The following is a 13,172-nucleotide window of genomic DNA, read 5'->3' as shown; positions in this document are numbered from 1 at the left end:
ATAGATGTAGGATGCAAAGGTCTGAACCACGTTAAAATCAGTTTTCCTGTCATTTTTTCATGGTATCAGAGCAACATCTGTAAGGAAATCAGTTTTTGATCCTCTCCACCATGGCATCTAGAGCTTGTTTTTCTTTTGCGTCTGCAGCTAAGTACCCTTATCCTTAAATAGTGAATGTTGCAAATTTTGTTTCTCTGAAACTCACATGAAAAAAGTAACCCAAATTCTTGGTCTCATTGAAAGCCAAGATTTAATGGGCTTCATTGATGGGGAAGTACCAATGGCTGCTGCTACCATTCAATTGAGTGAACTGCCGCTCGCAGGACTCTTAATCTAGATTTTGTCACTTGGAAGAATTCAGATTAGCTTCTCAAGGGTTGACTTACTGGATCTCTCTCTAAAGAGGTCTTGGATTGGTCGTTGGATTAAAAACTTCTGTCGATGAAGCCTTTGCTTGCTTGAGAGTCTAAGGACAAAGAACTTCTTTCGATCCAAAAGCTTCAAACGTATCAAAACCAAGATAAAGCAATCACTGAATACATCACTGGTTTTAAGTCAATATGTGATGAATTGGCTGCCATTGGTAAGCCTTTTGTAGATTTAAGATACGGTCTTTTTGTTAGGAGCTAATTCTAGAAGGCTCAGAATGCAGTTAGAAGACAGTTGTTTGTAACACAACTGTCTCCCACCGTATTCCACCAGCTGTGTATTTGTTATATATACATACACTTTTGTCATATGAGCATACTGTATATAAATCTACTGTAATGTAACATGAAGTATGTATGAATAAGAAGAACTCATTTTCCTGCTCCTACACCAAATTGTCTATCTCTCTCTCACTCGTTGTCACTTTCCTTTTTCCCCAAATACTCTCTTCAACCTTGACATGGTATCAGAGCTTCGACACTAAGAAAGCAAATTAGTGTCGATTGCATCTTTGCTCTGCCTGCTACAGCAATTTGACGCCCCGACGTTGCACATTTTCTCCAGTGGTCTCAACACGAGCTTCCCCTGCCTTGGTCTGGCGCTAGGTTTGCAACTTTCCAGTAGCAATGGCGGAATCAGAGAATCAAAACCCACCTACGTCATCCCCCCAAATTCCTATAGTGAAAGCGGTCATGAAAGAGTCATATCCTGCCCTTAAAATCACCACAACACCTCTTAACGGCAGAAATTACATGGTTTGGGCGAAATCTGCTAGCTTATATCTGTGGGGAAAGTAAAAAATCGAGTATATCAATGGGAAGATCAATAAACTAGAGAAAGATAATCCCAGTTATGAAGATTGGGAAACCAATGACAGAGTTGTAATGTCATAACTGCTAAACTCAATGGAGCCTGCCATTGCAGAGAGCTTTCTCTTTCTTGATTTGGCCAAAGAAATATGAGACTCTCTAGCAGAGATTTACAGTGAAGGCCAAAACCTGACCAGAGTTTATCTTCTACAACAGGACATTGCAAGACTTACTAAGGGAGAGAAACAATTTCATGTGTACCTCAGCTCTCTTAAAGCGATGTGGGATAAACTATTTCAGCATCGTCCACTCATCCCTGATATGGAAGTGTTGGAATAGGGAGCCAACAAAGATAAGGTGTTCAAGCTTCTTGCCAATCTTGGAGTAGAGTTTGATTATCTGAAAAGTCAGATCCTCATGTCTTACTCTCATCCGTCTTTCAATAATGTATGCTCCATCGTGCAACGAGAAGAAACCAGGCGACAAGTTATGAAGATTGATGATGAATTCAAGAAAGAAAATCAACTTGCTGATAAACTTGCATTCGTTGCAAAACAGAGCTCAAACCACACTAAGAGATGGTAGCAGCTTCAGAGCATACACCAGGTTCGGTCATGGGCGAAGTTCTCTTTTCTGTACTTACTATAAAAAATAAGGCCACACCAGATAACGTTGCTGGAACCTAAACGGACGTCCAGGAAGGGGAAGAAGACAAATCGTAATTCTGTACTTAGACGTGAAGATGATATCGCTACACTTACACTCCTGCTCAAACAGGAAACAGAAAAAGGTAAAAAGTTAAACTTGCTGCCTTGTTCTTTCTTGGCTCGTTCCAATAGCTCAGAGTGGATAATGGATAGTGGAACTACAGATCATATGACTACTTGTTTAGAATTGCTACAAGATGTCAAGCATGATAAACAAATATCAGTTAAACTAGCTGAGGGATATATTACATCTGCAATAGGGTATAGCTCTGTTTCCATAAATCAATATATCACATTGCATGATGTATTGTATGTACCCAAGTGTGAAATAAATTTGATATCTATTAGCAAACTGAGTAATGATCTGAATTGCTACATATTTTTCGTTGAAAAAAAGGTGATACTAGTAGACAACAAGAATCAGACGAAGCTTGGTGAAGGTAAAGAAGCACACAGTTTGTACTACCTGATACAAGAGTACAAACCCAGAGTATTCACTGCAATAAAGATTGCAAGAGATGCTCAAATATGGCACTGCAGGGTAGGTCATCCTTCAAATAAAGTTCTGTTGACTATGTTTCCAGGTTCTAGATTTCTAGTAGATGATTGTGAGGTATGTGCCTTGGCAAAGATGACCAGGTTGCCTTTTACTAATTTAAAATATATTGCTGAATCATGCTTTGACTTGATACATACCGACGTAAGGGGACCAGCCCCGATAACTGGAAAAATTAGATATAAATACTTTGTTACCTTCATAGATGACAAATCTAGAACCAACTGGATTTATTTTTTGAAAAGGAAAAGTGTTGTAGTTCTTAAGTTTAAGCAATTTTTCCAATACATAGTCACTCAGTACAATAAAAGAATTGAGACCTTAAGATCAGACAATGGAGGATAATATATTAATACTGAATTTGAAGATTTTTCAGGCAAACAAGGGATTCTATATCAAACTACCTGTAGAGGAACGCCCCAACAGAATGAGGTGAGTGAAAGAAGAAACAGACAACTGTGAAACTTTGCTAGGTCCCTAATGTTCTACATGAATGTCCCACCACAGTTCTGGTGTGAAGCTGTGGCATGTGCCAGCCATGTTATAAATAAAACTTCGAGCTACAAACTGGATGATAAGAGCCCACTAGAAATTTTAAATGGCAGACCCACATCTTTACAACACTTAAGAATCTTTGGTTGTATCTGTTATGTTCACTTACAAGAGAGTGCAAGAAACATACTGGAAAAAAGAGCTGCTAAATGTGTGTTTCTAGGTACTCGTTTAACAAGAAAAAATATAAATACTATGACCTTATAAGAAACAAAATGTATATATCAAGGGGTGTTAAATTCATAGAGAACACACTTTCTATACTAAAACTGTACCGGATGCTTTCAGCAAGGAGGAGAATCCTATGTCTGGCATAGTTATACCACTTCCTATGGTGAATGAAAATGATGATCCAAATGTTACTATTATGGAACCTACTGCCATAACGTCTAGTTATAATCTGGTTGATGAAGAGGCAGAAAATGATGTGACTAAAAATGTTCAAAGTAGAAGGAGTGGTCGCATATGAAGAAGACCAGCCAGATATGATGACTACTGTACATATTATGTTCAGAAAAATGACAAAGTTAACACAAATATTTGTCTTGAAAGAGAACCATATACATATGAACAAGCTAGCACTGAAGAGAAATGGAGGAAGGCAATGACCAAGGAGTTCGTAGCCCTGAAGAAAAACCAGACCTGAGAGCTACTTGATAGACATCCCAACAAAAAATTAGTGGGCTGCAAATGGACATATAAAATCAAATATAACAGTAGTGGACAAGTGGAGTTCTACAAGGAAGACTTGTAGCTAAGGGTTTTACATAAGAACAAGGTATTGATTATCATGAGACCTTTGTCCCTGTTGCAAAGATGAGTTCACTACGAACATTGCTTTGAGTTGTTGCAGTGAAGAATTGGACAATGTTCCAACTTGATGTGAAGAATGCTTTTCTTCACGAAGACCTAGATGAAGAGATCTATATGGAATTACCTCAAGGACTACGTACACAACATGGTACTCAACCACAGGTGTGCAAATTAAAGAAATCACTATACGCGCTCAAACAGTCACCTAGAGCATGATATGAAAAATTAAGTTAAAAAATGGTTGAAGGTGGACATAGAATGAGTAGTGTTGATCATTCTATATTCATAGCCACAACTAACAAAGGAACAGTTATTGCTGCAGTTTATGTAGATAATATAATATTAATTGGAGAAGATCAGAGCTTTATTGAGAAAACCAAAACCATTTTGAGGAAATGCTTTGAGATTAACGACCTAGGAATACTACATTACTTCATTGGCATGGTAACACATAAAGTAGAAGGGATATTCATATGTCAAAAAAGATATGTCACAGATTTGCTGCATGAAACAAGAATGGCAGAATGTAGAGAAGCTGATACTCAAATGGAAGTAAATCTGAAACTGCTGCATGAAGAAGGAGAGTCAAGCAAGAGGCTATCAGAAATTAGTAGGCAAATTGTTATATTTAACAGCTACTAGACCAGACATTACTTATTCAGTAAATTTGCTAAGTCAGTTTATGCATAGCCCCAAGAAACCACATGTAGAAGTAGCTTATCGTGTGCTCAGATATCTTAAAAGACAAGTGACAAGAGTATCATGTTCAAAAGAAATAATCACCTGCAGATACATGGATATGCAGACGTTGATTGGGTAGGAAATCAGAATGATAGGAGATCAACCATTGGCTACTGTTGCTTCGTTGGTGACAATCTAGTTTCTTGGAGAAGTAAGAAACAAACAGTTGTTGCTAGATCAAGTGCAGAGAGTTGAATACCGAGCTATGACACTCACTGTCTGCGAACTGTTATGAATAAAATACTTACTGCAAGACATGAAAATAAAAGTGGATCAGCCAATGAGTCTCTTTTGTGATAGTAAGGCTGCAATTTACTTTGAAAATAATCTTGTGTTTCACGAGAGAACGAAACACATCGAAGTTGACTGTCATTTTCTAAGAAAAAAAATTCAGTCTGGAGTTATAAAAACACAACATGTTAATTCAAAGGACCAATTAGCTGATATTCTAACCAAGGTTGTATGCAAAGACATATTCCACAGGTTATACTGCAAGTTAGGACTTCAGAATCTAGAAGATCTAACTTGAGGGGGAGAATGTTAGGAGCTCATTCTAGAAGGCTCGAAATGCAGTTAGAAGACAGCTGTAACACAACTGTCTCCCACCGTATTCCACCAGCTGTGTATTTGTTAGAGCATATTGTATATAAATCTACTGTAATGTAACACGAATTATGTATGAATAAGAACTCATTTTCCTGCTCCTACACCAAACTGTCTATCTCTCTCTCACTCGTCGTCACTTTTCTTTTTTCCCAAATACTCTCTTCAACCTTGAGACTTTTGGATTGTTAATGGTTTTGGATCTGGATATGAGAACTTTAAGACCATCATTCTCAAGCCACCCGTTCTATCTTATTTGGATGTTGTTGTTCTCATTGAAGGACATGAGATCATGAGAACTCTTCATGGATCCAGAATTACTTATACTTCAGCCTTTATCACTTAAACAAGTTTCTCAAACAAATAACTCTAACAATAAACGGAGAGGCCAGTACAGAGAGGCCAGTACAGCAACAACATGAAGAACAATAACCGGTTCAACTCTCGTGGAAGGGGATTTACTCATGCATCTCAATCATGTTCGAACAATAATGCAGGAAAGTCTTCTCAAAGCAACTCTCAATCTCAATCCCGTGCTCCTTGTCCAATCGAAGGGCTTAATAAGCATACTGCTATGAAATGTTGTCACTGTTTTGATCAGTTGTATCTGCCCAAGGACTTGCCGGAAGCCTTCGCTGGTCTATAGGTTGTTGATTCTAATGATGAGGACTGGTATCCGGACACTGGGGCTACCAGCCATGTCACTGATGACCCAGGTAATCTTAAAAGTTTGACTAAATATAATGGTTGAGATACTATTATGGTAGGAAATAGGCATCAGTTGAATATCTCATATTGGCTCAGCAGAAATTAATGTAGGACGTCATCCATTCTCTCTTGACAATGTCTTAGTTGTGCCTGAGGTTAAGAAAAATCTCATATCTGTTAGTCAACTCACTTCAACTATGCCTTACATATTTAAATTTACATCTGATTGTTTTTTTTATTAAGGATAATCTCTCGGGAAAGGTGATTGCCGAGGGAGTTAGAAAGGGAGAATTATATGCTTTGAAGAACTTACCTAACACAGTTTTCCTTTTAGCACGGTTTAGTTCGGCATCGTTGGACGTGTGGCACAGTCGCCTTAGACATCTTTCCAGCAAGATCGTGAGTTCTCATCTAGACAAAGAAAAATAAATTTGACGTCTTAGTCTTCTAGCTTTTCTATTTGTGAAAGGTGGCAATTGGGAAAGGCTACACGCCTTCATTTTTTGCCATTGGTTGAAGAAACCTATGCGCCTCTTAAAAAAATACATTGTGATCTTGGGGCCCTGCACCCATTCTTTCTTGTCCAAAGTTTAGATTTCATGCTCCCTTTGTTGACCAGCAAACAAGATATTGGTGGCTTTACCCTCAGAAGCATAAATCTGAACTTTTTTCTAAATTTTTAGAATTGCACAAGATGGCTACCAATTAATTTGGAAAGGGTACTAAAAATGTTTCAAACTGATGAAGAGGAGAGTTTAATAGTGGCAATCTTATTTCTTATCTCAAAGAGAATGGAATCCGGCATTGCCAAGCTTGCTTGAAGACACCATAACAAAATGGCGTTGCAGAACGTCGCCACAGAACTATTATGGAGCACAGTCTAACTTTATTATTTCATAGTCGTCTCCCTACGTATTACTGGGTTGAGGCTTTTTCTCCAGCAGTTTTGCTCATTAACCCGCTGCCATCGCCTTCCATTGGCAAGCTTAGTCTATTTGAATGTCTTTATGAAAAACCTTCAGATTATTTGTATTTTCGTTTATTTGGATGCAGATGTTCTCCATACATGAAGAGCTACAACAAACATAAGTTTGAACCTAAATCTTTACCGTGCATCTTTCTTGGCTACAGCCACCACCACAAAGGGTAACACTGCCTATATCCTGCAAGTGAAGAAGTTTACATTTCAAGACATGTCGTCTTTGATGAGCAATTTTATCCCTGCCGTATGCCCTCTAATTCAGCCGACCTAAATGTCACTGCTAATGATCTTGTTACTTTTTCATAAGACCAACCCACCTCTTTCAACCAGCCCCAATTGAGTCTACACCTCACCCTCATGACCTTGATAGGATCCACAATACTGATGATCCAAATCCACTAAGTGACACCTCGGTTAATCCCTTACAGATCCAAGTCCTTTAGCTACCCAACCTCAACCTATAGAAGCGAACCCTTCAGCTTCAAGCCTCCAGCCCACAGAACCATCTTCTACCCATCCCATGATCACTGCTTCTCCGTTCAAAAAAATAAAACTAAACCAAAGCTTTTTTTTTTACCACCCATATTCCCCAAGAACCAAAACATTTTTCAATTGCCATGATGCATCCAGGATGATGACAAGCTATAGAGGATGAAATGCAAGCTCTCAAGAGAAACGACACTTCGACTTTAGTTCCTCGAGAATCCTCTATGCTTGTTATTGGCAGCCGGTGGGTTTCAAGACAAAATTAAAAAGCGACGGTGAAGTTGAATGTCTGAAGGCATGTCTTGTTGCTCAAGGGTTTAATCAAGTTGAGGATATTGATTTTCTTAAAACTTATTCGCGGTCATTAAGCCTACCACAATAAGACTTGTTCTTACTGTTGCTCTTGCTTTTCACTGGCCTTTGTGATAATTAGATGTTAAAAAAGCTTTCTTAAATGGTTATCTTGCTAAGATAGTATTTATTGAACAACTACATGGTAATTAAATGGAGCTTTATATGGTCTTAAAGAGGCTCCCTGATCATGATATGATCGCTTTGCTCATTTGCTCTGGCACAACCACTTTGCTTCTATTATATGATGACATTATTCTCACAGGCAGTTGCCAAGCATTTCTATATGAATTTCAGCAACATATGAAAAATGCCCTTTGATATGAACGACTTAGGCGAGCTGCACTCTTTCCTTGGTCTTCAAGTTAAAAAGACCAGATCTAGTCTCTTTTTAAGTCGGCATAGATATGTTGTGGACATGTTGCACCGAGCTGAATGATTGCTTGTAAACAAATGGCTACTCTGGTGGCAACTGTATCAATTTTAGCAAATAAAGAAGAATATTTTTCAGACGTCACTCTATATAGGAGTCGCATTGGGGCACTTCATTACTTGACGATAACATGCCCAGATATATCTTATGCCGTTAATTTTGCTTTTCATCTTATGCAGTCTCCAACCGCTCGTCATTTTCAGTTGGTTAAGCGCATCATTAGATATATCATATATTAACGGCACTATGATCACGAAATGCAATTTGACATATATATATATATATATATATATATATATATATATATATATATATATATATATATATATATATATATATATATATATATATATATGAATAAATTTTAAGGGAATGGTGTGGGCAATTGCCCACACCAGCTCGTCCGCCACTGAATCAATTGGACTGTGAGAAGAGGGAGAGGGAGAGGGAGAGAGAGAGAGAGCTCTTTAAGGCTGCCGAGTGAAAACATTGTCTGCATAAACGGATGCGGAGAATCAAAACCAGCTTTGATGGTGCCGGAGCCGATCCAATTTCAGAATATTGACTCGACTTTGCTTGGGTTCTGCCTCCAAGTCCTAGGCAAATTCTGTTTAGTCATACTTGGTTTGGATCCAAGATTCAAACGCTTGTTTGATGTGTGTGAGAGCAAAACGTTCAACAAACATTTCAGAAAGCGCACAAGACAGATCACACCTAAGTTTAGGCTCTCAAGTGCGCAAGCGAAAAGACTCGCAAAGACAAAAGGATCACGATACAGGCACTAGAATAACTCCATAAATCCATATCCATTTCCCTTTGAATATACATTTGGACCTTACACTAAAATCAAGATCCAAGTACAAAGTTAGAAAATATAAAAAGGAATATCGAGATCTTCAGTTCACTCTGAAGTTTCAGAGAGACGGTCGGATCTTGTGAGATTGCAGTGCCCTCTCGGCACTAGACGGGGAAAGTGGTGGGGCCGAGATGCTTGCTGGTGCTACAACACGAGTGGTGGCCCACCCACTTCCTCAGGGAAAGGTGCAAAATGACAGTGTCTGGTCCTCTGAGGAGGGCACACATGGGCCCCACTGTTCATAATGGAGTCCACTTGGGACCCCCCACCCTCCAAATCAGATGGCACGCTTTATCACGCCACTGTAGTATTGCTGGGCTTGGGAATGCACTTAGACTATGTTTGGTAACCTTCAATTTGATTTTAAATCCATATAGAATGAAATTTATTGTTGAAACAAGTACGGGGTTTGATAGCCTTGGATATGAGATCCAAGATGAATTAAAATAATTAAGAATCTAAGATCCGCAGATCTAAGATCAGACCACTCTTCCATGCTACCTATAATCTGAGGTGGTAAGAACCGTTTCGTATGGTGGTAAAATCTGATGTTTGTTTATGCTAGGTCCTCTACATAAAAAAGATCTTAGATCAGCTTGCGATCTTCCGAATCTATAAAAAATATTCAGCAACTGCAGACCTGATATTTTATAATCACATGAGGACAGATTGAATGGGTTTTAAGATCCCTAATCTATTGTAGCATGGGATCTCAAATCCGGGAGAATGAATAATGAGAATCTCTGTTAGGAGCGCATGCAGCAACGAGTCCTCGCCCCGTTTGGTCGATTACATAATGAAAGCGCGTCTTAATGAGTTCTGCATGCATCACTGACTGACATGTTCCACAGTCAAGAAAAAGGAAAGCGAGGACTTCATTTGTCTCATCCTTTTCTTTATTTGTATGTGGGAGATCGCAGGTAAATCGAGATCTCAGGGCGGTCAAACTCTATAATTAGTATTTTCACCTTTAAATCAGTTGTACATGCTTACGACTGTACAGAGAGCTCACATCCTCTGCAACTTGGTGGTGGCACTAATGCTTCCGCAGCTTTATTTAGGTAAAAAATTAGTGTTCAAATCAAGGAAATCTGTAGATCGTGCCGTAGCCCAAGTTGGTATATGCTCAAATATACATAATAGCTGTTTAGATTGAAGAAAAGGAAAATTAAAAGAAAATGAAAGAACAAAACAGTAAAATAATCGATTAGTTAAGATCAAATGGATTCCCATGAAGTGGGCATTGATGAATCTGTTCATGAAGTGCGATTTAAATGAAATGAACTGCAGGGATGAGTTTTGGATCGACGGAATGGGGAGACAGGAGGGAGCGGCGGTGGAAATGGGCATGAAACAAGGAAAACGGGGGGAGTGGGAGTCGTCTTCTTGATCGTCTCAGGAAACTGGTTGTTGCAGAAAGAGTGGGGGTCTATACAGGAATGCTTCTCCTTTTGGGGGAGAGTGACTAGAAGCCGCCATCAATTTGTCCCTACATTTACTGATTTCCACTTTCTCAAAGAAAAGGTCTGCAAAGTGGTTGACATGGGCAATCAAGTGGAGTCTCACGACTCACAAAGCTGCTGCTGCTACTTAATGCTCCCTCCCTTTCTCTCTCTCTCCCCAAAAAATCATTGCCCTTAATCAATGCCACCAACTGGATTTCCTTTCTCGTCTTAAAAGTGGTGTCCTTTGGCATTGCTTGGGATTCCAGAAAGGCGGGACTTTTTTCTTTTTTTCCGGCGACCGAAAATCTTGCAATGATTTGGCAAGATGTGTTTTCTTGGGAAGATATCCGGAAATGTCAGCAACTTTGGCATATAAGAATATAGATATACAAAAAAAAAGTATAAGAAAAGAAGATGGCAATATGGTTATCATCATGGTTTCACCAATGAACCTTGTTATGGGCGAGGAAGGTGACTGTTTCTTGCTCGGCCGGAGCTGCAGTTTTCACCCTTTTGTCCGGCGTTTCACCCTCCTCTTAACTCCATTTTTTGTACAAACTAGATTTTATGAAAGTCAATTTCTTAATAAGTTTTAAAAATTTTCTTTTCTGTTTGGATAGTACATCTATCTAAAACCAGGAATAACCTAAAAAGGATCAGTTCACTCTCTTTTATAAAATTAGGTTTTTTAAAACTCAGTTTTGATGACACCCAAACACTTCAAGCACAAATCCCCTCACCCTGTTCGCACACAGAAACTATGTTAAAAAATTTTAGATAATGCAAAAAAGATTCAAGGTTTCAGTATATCAAAGACTGATAACATCAAGATATTAGAAAAACCGGTAGATAACAATTACATGTTTTAAATCTTAATTGATATTTATACGGCAATGGCAGCTGCCTAGTTGAACCGGTAGATAACAATTACATAAACTTTGATTTTTCCTTCATGGATATCGTGCATTATAAAAGTGTGATTATGGATTCGCATGTACTTAGACAAAAACATAATGCACAGCGTCTAGTGTCACAATTGTTGGTGCTCGAGAAATACAAAAATTAGGGCCATAAACGACTACCAATTTCAAATTTGTGGAAATATATAATATATTATTTTCCAAACCACTTGTTCCAAAATATGCACCTGTTGCTAAAAAAATGAGCAAACACATAAAATGTGTTAAAATTTTAAAGACTTAGTGAACCATTTAGGGAAGGTCTATATGTTCGGTTAATTTATAGTTTATATGTTAAAATTTTAAAAATTTAGTGAACCATTTAAGGAAGGTAAATATATTCGGTTAATTTATAGTTTATAAATGCTACATACAAAGTTACCTTTAAAAAAAAAAAGAACATCAGGATTTTATAAATTTTCTAAAAGAGTGGGAATAAACACAAACGATCCCATTTTGATTGCTTTAAACTAAAAAGAAAGATTTCATTGGATGAAGACGGCAAAAGGATTACTGATACACTACCGTACTCGCGTGAACATATGAATTTTTAGGGAGGCAAGACGGGACACGGGTCCCTTGAAAGGTCATTTTCACGCCTTTTTCTCTCATGTTACTGCTTATCGACCATTGAATGAGTAATGACAACGAACTGATCATCTAATCGGCTAATTCAATCATAATTCCGGCCGTTTCCGGCGAGTGCTTACGCCCTTGCTTTTTTGGCAAAGGGGTCTATTTATTTAACAGCAAATTGGTATGTCATCAACAACATTATGCTTAATTTAGCTAACTGGTCAGTTGTCTTGCGACCATTAACTTTCTTGCTATGGCGGGACAAAAAATTTTGGTTAAGGGATATTAGTTATAAAATTTAAAATCTTCAAGAGACGTCAATATGTAAACAAAAAAAGTTATCCTCAACTATAAGTATGAAAATAAGCATTTGTATGCTGGTTTGTATAAACAATTGCCTACAAAGTGTTGACACCTGCCTCAGTCCCTGGTCCCATGTGTCCCAAACACATCAAGTTAGACGCTCTAAGTGCCAAAAGTTTTTCCTTTTCCCCCTTTTAAGTGTCGCTTTTGAGGTTAAACAAAGTGACAAACTGCTAATAGATTTGTTTCATCAGAATCAAGCATGCCATCTAATAACTCTTTAGGATTTGTAGTGTGTTGTCAAGGCCAAAATTCAGCTGCACATTGGCAAACTTTCTCAACGAAAAGTGGGCGTAGGTGGGACATTGAAATCGAATTGGGTACACGAAAAAGGGGCCGGAGGAAGTTTATAACTCTTTTAAGTAGAACCAACAAACACCCACTTCAAATTTTTGAAAACAACAAATAAATCATCTAGGCCAGAAGTCCAAACGCAGTATTTTACGGTCCCATTTTTATGAAAATAATGGCTGTACCATCTTCCCCACAGTCAGTATAAGCCGTGTGTGTACATATGTACAAGACTAGGAGGGGAAGGGGAGAAAGATTCTGTGTTAAAGAAAAGAAAAGCTGAAACGTCATATGGTGATTTGTACTGGAAAACAAATTCTGGTTGTTCCTGACATGGAGAATTATTAACAACATTTTTATATTGTCGTGAGGAAACCGGAAAGTCGAAACTTGTAAGAGCATAGAAAGGCATATTTTATCGTCCTCCCCACATGGTTCATGAGTAGCAAATTTCAAGTAAACAAGGGAAAGAGATGAAAGGGGGAGCAAGGTGCTCGTTTTTTCTTGTAGGT

Source organism: Nymphaea colorata, chromosome 8, assembly GCF_008831285.2.
Source record: "Nymphaea colorata isolate Beijing-Zhang1983 chromosome 8, ASM883128v2, whole genome shotgun sequence".
Lineage (NCBI taxonomy): Eukaryota > Viridiplantae > Streptophyta > Magnoliopsida > Nymphaeales > Nymphaeaceae > Nymphaea > Nymphaea colorata.
The sequence above is the reverse complement of the archived record's forward strand: the minus strand, read 5'-3'. Positions refer to the sequence as shown.